The sequence below is a fragment of the Arachis ipaensis genome, chromosome B5 (genome assembly GCF_059453495.1).
Source record: "Arachis ipaensis isolate K30076 ecotype BB chromosome B5, ASM5945349v1, whole genome shotgun sequence".
Taxonomy (NCBI): Eukaryota; Viridiplantae; Streptophyta; class Magnoliopsida; order Fabales; family Fabaceae; genus Arachis; species Arachis ipaensis.
This window is the reverse complement of record NC_142440.1, coordinates 95,797,681-95,804,993: the sequence shown is the minus strand read 5'-3', so window position 1 is coordinate 95,804,993 and position 7,313 is coordinate 95,797,681. Positions and strand designations below refer to the sequence as shown.

Below are 7,313 nucleotides of genomic sequence, written 5' to 3'. Positions count from 1 at the left end.
TGAAAAATTCAATTCTGGAGCTAAGGGGATTTTGGGTGATGCGTACGCGTCAATGACGCGTACGCGTGAAAAAAGCAAAATTTGATATCCACACGCAAGCGTACGTCACGCGCACGTGTGGAATGGCAAAAATTGACCATCCACACGTGCGCGTGGGTCACGCATACGCGTCAAAATCGGACGTTGGAGGTCCAACATCACCTCAAACGCTAGCCTCCAACGTCTGCGATACTCAGCCTAGAATTTTGATTTGAAATTTTTGAAATCGACGCGTACGTGTCAGTTACGCGTATGCGTGGATTGAAAACAAGGCAATAGACGCGTAAGCGTGGTAAATGCTTACGCATGACTAAGAAAAATTTCAGATTTCACGTGAAGGCGTGAAGCACGCGTGTGCGTGGATAGAAAAAAAGACAGTTTATGCGTTAGCATGGAGTACGCGCACGCGTGATATTGCCAACGTTGAAGGGAATGTTGGGGATCCAACGCTGAGGCCAACATCCCCTGAAGCTGAAAAATGAAATATTTGCATCCACGCGCACGCGTGAAGCACGCGTACGCGTGGATAACCATTTTTGACCCTTTTGCGCGTACGCGTGAAGCACGCGTATGCGTGGGTAAGCTGAACATTGGCCCTCCAACATTGAGTCAAACGCCAATGACAGCAAGTAAAGAGCGGATAATTTATACGCTTTTTGGCATTGTTTTTAGTATGTTTTTAGTAGGATCTAGTTACTTTTAGGGATGTTTTTATTAGTTTTTATGTTAAATTCACATTTCTGGACTTTACTATGAGTTTGTGTATTTTTCTATGATTTCAAGTATTTTCTGGCTGAAATTGAGGGACTTGAGCAAAAATCATATTCAGAGGTTGAAGAAGGACTGCTGATCCTGTTGGATTCTGACCTCCCTGCACTCAAAGTGGATTTTCTGGAGCTACAGAACTTAAAATAGCACGCTTCCAATTGTGTTGGAAATTAGACATCCAGGGCTTTCCAGCAATATATAATAGTCTATGCTTTTCTCGAGTTTAGATGACGCAAAAGGGCGTTGAACGCCAGTTCTACGCTGTAGTCTAGAGTTAAATGCCAGAAACACGTCACAAGCCAAAGTTGAACGCCAGAAACACATTACAAACTGGCGTTCAACTCCAAGAATGACCTCTCCACGTGTAAACTTCAAGCTCAGCCCAAGCACACACCAAGTGGGCCCCGGAAGTGGATTTATGCATCAATTACTTACTTCTGTAAACCCTAGTGACTAGTTTAGTATAAATAGGACTATTTTACTAGTGTATTAGGAATCTTTGATCAGTTTTATGCGATCTTAGACTTTCATGGGGGCTGGCCATTCGGCCATGCCTGAACCATTATCACTTATGTACTTTCAAACGGTAGAGTTTCTGCACTACATAGATCATGGTGTGGAGCTCTGCTGTTCCTCATGATTTAATGCAAAGTATTACTGTTTTTCTATTCAATTCAACTTATTTCACTTCTAAGATATCCATTCGCACCCAAGAACATGATGAAGGTGATGATTATGTGACGCTCATCATCATTCTCACTTATGAACGCGTGCCTGACAAACACTTCCGTTCTACATGCAAACAAGCTAGAATGAATATCTCTTAGATATCTAATACAGGGGACCGAGTCCGAGTTATTAGTATCTTCGTGGTATAAGTTAGAACCCATGGATGGCCATTCCTGAGATCCAGAAAGTCTAAACCTTGTCTGTGGTATTCCGAGTAGGATCTGGGAAGGGATGGCTGTGACGAACTTCAAACTCGCGAGTGCTGGGCGTAGTGACAGACGCAAAAGGATAGTAAATCCTATTCCAGTATGATCGAGAACCTCCAGATGATTAGCCATGCCGTGACAGAGCATTTGGACCATTTTCACAGAGAGGATGGGATGTAGCCATTGACAATGGTGATGCCCTTACAGAAAGCTTGCCATGGAAAGGACTAAGACTGATTGGATCAAGACAATAGGAAAGCAGAGATTCAGAGGAACGAAAGCATCTCTATACGCTTATCTGAAATTCTCACCAATGATATGCATAAGTATTTTTATCTTTACTTTCTGTTTATTTATTATTATTATTTGAAAACTCTATAACCATTTGATATTCGCCTGACTGAGATTTACAAGGTAACCATAGCTTGCTTCATACCAACAATCTCCATGGGATCGACCCTTACTCACTAAGGTTTTATTACTTGGACGACCCAGTGCACTTGCTGGTTAGTTGTGCGAAGTTGTGAAGTTATGTTTGGACCATGGTATTGTGCACCAGTTTGTTGGCGCCATTGCCAGGGAGAGAACGAACAACAAATTTTACAACCTCTGAGTAACAATTTCGCATACCAAGTTTTTGGCGCCGTTGCCGGGGATTGTTTGAGTTTGGACAACCGACGGTTCATCTTGTTGCTCAGATTAGGTAATTTTCTTCTTGTTTCAACTTTTATTTGGTTTTCAAAAACTTTTTCAAAAATTTTTTCTTTGTTTTCATTTTTTTTCAAATAAATTTTCGAAAAAAAAATATATATAATAAATAAATAAATCTTTTCAAAAAAAATTATATTTTTCTTCAGAATTTTTAAGAATGAATTCTAGTGTTTCATGAAGCATGTTGAAGCCTGGCTGGCTGTAAAGCGATGTCTAAAATCTTTTAGACTAAGGCTTCCAAACCATCAGCATAGAGGCAAGTTAATTTGATAACTAATGAGCAGTATATCTGAGTTACATACTAAAGCTTGACTGGCTATTAAGCCATGTCCAACCCTTTGATTGGAGCTTTGGGCTAATATTGAAAGATTCCTGGAATTCTTCTTAAAGATTTTGGAATTCTTATTTTCTTTTTCACATTAATTTTCGAAAAAATTCAAAAAAATCATAAAATCATAAAAATAAAAATATTTTGTGTTTCTTGTTTGAGTCTTGAGTCAATTTCAAGTTTGGTGTCAATTGCATTTCTTTTCTAAAAATTCTTTGCATTTTTTGAAAATTCATGCATTCATAGTGTTCTTCATGATCTTCAAGTTGTTCTTGGCCAGTCTTCTTGTTTGATCTTCATATTTTCTTGTGTTGTGTCTTTTCTTGTTTTTCATATGCATTCTTGCATTCATAGTGTCTATACATGAAAAATTTCTAGGTTTGGTGTCTTGCATGTTTTCTTTTCTTGAAAATTTTTCAAAAATAAGTTCTTGATGTTCATCTTGACATTCAAAGTGTTCTTGCATGCATCACATGTTTAGATCCAAAATTTTCATGCATTGCATCATTTTTCATGTTTTTCTCTCTCATCATTAAAAACTCAAAAAACAAAAAAATATATCTTTCCTTTTTTCTCTCATAAATTTCGAAAATTTAGATTGACTTTTTCAAAAATTTTTAAAATCTAGTTGTTTCTTATGAGTCAAATCAAATTTTCAATTTAAAAATCTTATCTTTTTCAAAATCTTTTTCAAAAATCATATCTTTTTCATTTTTCTTAATCATTTTCGAAAATAGCTTAAATAATTAATGTTTTGATTCAAAAATTTCAAGTTTGTTACTTACTTGCTAAGAAAGATTCAAACTTTAAGTTCTAGAATCATATCTTGTGATTTCTTGTGAATCAAGTCATTAATTGTGATTTTAAAAATCAAATCTTTTTCAAAACTAATTTCAATCATATCTTTTCAAAAATATATTTTTATCTTATCTTTTTCAAAATCATATCTTTTTCAAAAAAAAAATTTGATTTTAAAATATCTTTTCTAACTTCTTATCTTCTTAACTTTTAAAAATTGATTTTCAAAATTTGTTTCAACTAACTAATTAACCTTTTGTTTGTTTCTTATCTCTTTCAAAACTACCTAACTAACTAATCCTCTCTAATTTTCGAAAATACCTCCCTCTTTTTCAAAAATTCTTTTTAATCAATTAATTGTTTAAATTTTAATTTTAATTTCAATTCTCCTTTAATTTTCGAAAATCATTAACTATTTTTCAAAATCAATTTTCAAAATTTCCTCTCCCTCATCTCTTTCTATTTATTTATTCATCTACTAACACTTCTCTTCACCAAAAAAATTCGAACCCCTTCTTCTCCTCTGAGTTCGAATTCTTCTCTTCTACATTCTTATTCTTCTTTTCTTCTACTCACCCAAAGAAATCTCTATACTGTGACATAGAGGATTCCATATTTTATGTGTTATTCCCTTCTTTGTCATATGAGCAGGAGCAAGGACAAGAACATTCTTGTTGAAGCAGACCCTGAACCTGAAAGGACTCTGAAGAGGAAACTAAGAGAAGCAAAAATACAACAATCTAGAGACAACCTTACAGGAATTTTCGAATAGGAAGAGGAGATGGCAGCCGAAAATAATAATAATGCAAGGAGGATACTTAGTGACTTTACTGCACCTAATTCCAATTTACATGGAAGAAGCATCTCCATCCCTACCATTGGAGCAAACAATTTTGAGCTTAAGCCTCAACTAGTTTCTCTGATGCAACAAAACTGCAAGTTTCATGGACTTCCATCTAAAGATCATTTTCAGTTCTTAACTGAGTTCTTGCAGATTTGTGATACTGTTAAGACTAATGGAGTAGATCCTGAAGTCTACAGGCTCATGCTTTTCCCTTTTGCTGTGAGAGACAGAGCTAGAATATGGTTGGACTCTCAACCTAAGGATAGCCTGAACTCTTGGGATAAGCTGGTCAAGGCTTTCTTAGCCAAGTTCTTTCCTCCTCAAAAGCTGAGTAAGCTTAGAGTGGATGTTCAAACTTTCAGACAGAAAGAAGGTGAATCCTTCTATGAAGCTTGGGAGAGATACAAGGAACTGACCAAAAAGTGTCTTTCTGACATGCTTTCAGAATGGACCATCCTGGATATTGATGACAAGTCATCATAGCCTAGTTTTACTAGTCTTTTTCTTTGATTTTATTAGGTTTTATGCACTTTCTTGCATTGTAAGTAAGTAATTTGGAGTGGAATTTCATATTTTGATAAATCAGACAACCACCGTGTAATTGATGCTATATCATAAGGTTTAAGCTAAATTTAATTGATTTTTAATGATTTATAAACCTTGTGAATTTGGTGATACTTTGATTGGATGTTTTGATTACTTGTAGGTGAAGAAAGAAGAAAATAAGAAAAGTGTGGCTTAAGGAACGTGTCCAAAGGAAGCAAGAAGCATGCCTAAGGAAGGAAAAGTAAGGCACCAAGCTAAGTTCAAATAGTTAACTCAGCACTAAAGAAAGCAAAGAAACAACATAAAGCTCAGTTCACTAATTGAGCTTTATCGGGGGCTCTCAAAAATTAATTCAAAGCAAAAATCCCGTAAATGAAGCCACCAAGACTAGAACCTTGCACCTGAAGGATGACAAAAAGGCGCTACTCCAAGGAGGCAAGGGCGCTCAGTTGCTTTACTTAATTGAGCGCTACGTTATATTGCTAGGCATAAGGAAAATCATGAAAAATAAGCCAAAATGCTTCCTCTAGGATTCGAACTTGGGAATTCTTTGAAACACAAGGGAGGAGCGCCATTCAGCTTGCAAGGAAATGAACTAAAATGCTTGAGCCAAGTTTCGAACTTGGAAATTCTTTAAAACATAAGGAGGAGCGCCCACTCATTCAAGGAAATTAGCTTCAAGATTTCCTCCACTTGCTCCCACCAGGATTTGAACCTGGGACCTTGAGGCTGAAAGCAAGGCGCCACCAAGGAAAGCTCAATTGGTTTTTCCAACTGAGCATTACTCTCCCCAAGCCTTCCACTCTTTGGCACAACAAATGCTCACAAGGGAGCTTGTCATGCGCACCATGACACGGCCAAGGCTGGGACACGCGCACCAAATGACATGGGCAGCAACACTTGAGTGCTCAGTTGGTTTTTCCAACTGAGCTTGCCCCTGGGAGGTGCAAACTTGGGCTGAAAATTGAATTAAAAATCCAACTTAATTCATATCTTCACCAAATCAAAAGCCCATCCAAATTCCAAAATCCAAGAATAGAAAGTGTATAAATAGGAGTTAGTTTGATGTAATTAGGACACTTTTTTTACCTTTTGACACTTCTAGAAGTTACTTTGAATTTTTCTTTTAGCTTTCATTTTAATTTTGAGCTTTTTACTTTTGAATTTAGATTTCTGAGAACTTAGAAGGAGAATTGATCTCTCTTCTTCTTGATTCTTGCTTGAGCACTCTTTTATTTTCTTGCTTTGGATCTTCGGTGGAGAATTGAAGAACTTCTGTTTCAATCTCACCTTGAGATCTTGTTTAATTTTTCTGCATAATTGAATTCCAATTTCCATTTACTGTTTCTTCTTTTACTCTTTCTGCAATTTACCTTCCTTTATTTCTTTTGCAATTGTTCTTGTTGGATCAAGGAAGGATTTGAGATCTAGACTTGTTATCTAGTCTCTTCCACTCCTGAGATCTTTAACCTCTTTTACTTTGCTGCAAATTAAGCATTGCTTTCTCTGTTTTTAAATTCTCAAAACATTTTACTCTTCTGTTTAAGATCTACTTCACTGCAATTCAATTTTCTCTTTTATGTTTAATGCAATTTACTTGTTCTTGTTTAATTTCTGTAATCCTAACTCCCAATCCCTTTTACAATTCAAGCAATTTACGTTTCTTGCACTTTAAGCTTCAGCCATTTACATTACTTGCAATCTAAGTTTCTGCAATTTAATTTACTTGCTCTTTAAGATTCAGCTCCTTTACTTTCCTGCTCTTTAATTTACTGCAATTTCCCCTTCTCCCTTTACTTTCCATGCAATTTAGCTTCTGCAAATCACAAACCACTCAACCAAATCTTGATTCGCTTGACTAAATTAGCCACTAAACTAAAATTTCTCAATCCTTCAATCCCTGTGGGATTGACCTCACTCATGTGAGTTATTATTACTTGATGCGACCCGGTACACTTGCCGGTGAGTTTTGTGTTGGATCGTTTTCCACACATCAAGTTTTTGGCGCCATTGCCGGGGAATGAATTAGGTTGACAATGATTAAGTGAGGTGGTGGTCTAGATTAAGCACTTTTTCTTTTTCTTTTTACTAAGCATACTAACTCTTTGAATTTTTGCTTAAGCTAACACTAGCTTCACTCTAGCAATAGAGTGTTTAATTCTGGTTCTTGGTTCTGTGTTTTTGTGAGGAGGAAGAAGCGATGAATCTACACCTTTTGATCCTGAAACACTTTAGGGGTTGAGAAGGGAACCAAGAAATGGAGGAAAATCCAACAAATCCACAAGTGGGAGTGGCCAACGACAATGGTCAGCCCCAAAGGAGAGTATTGGCTTCATATACATTT

The 7,313-nt window shown here is 36.4% G+C and overlaps 1 non-coding gene across 1 annotated transcript; it reads right to left on the bottom strand.

Annotated features, from left to right (window-relative positions):
- Window positions 1-4,756: 4,756 nt before the first annotated feature.
- LOC148565058 (small nucleolar RNA R71) lies at window positions 4,757-4,864 on the bottom strand. Its single transcript, XR_015885277.1, has one exon. It is a non-coding gene; the product is annotated as a small nucleolar RNA R71 (small nucleolar RNA).
- Window positions 4,865-7,313: the final 2,449 nt, after the last annotated feature.